The following is a 203-nucleotide window of genomic DNA, read 5'->3' as shown; positions in this document are numbered from 1 at the left end:
ACTAATCTAGAAGTCTAAGAAATATATTTTTTTAGGTCTACTAATAATTGGCAGACTTTTACATAAATCTGCCTCTTATGTACAGATTTTAGTAAATTTGATGATAAATACAAATCTACCAAAATAAATGGAGACTTCAAAACATGGCAAACTAACTATACTTTTCATATTCCACATCAAGATGCTTTGAGAAGAGTTACCTG

Source organism: Capsella rubella, unplaced genomic scaffold (assembly GCF_000375325.1).
Source record: "Capsella rubella cultivar Monte Gargano unplaced genomic scaffold, Caprub1_0 scaffold_8, whole genome shotgun sequence".
NCBI lineage: Eukaryota > Viridiplantae > Streptophyta > Magnoliopsida > Brassicales > Brassicaceae > Capsella > Capsella rubella.
The sequence above is the reverse complement of the archived record's forward strand: the minus strand, read 5'-3'. Positions refer to the sequence as shown.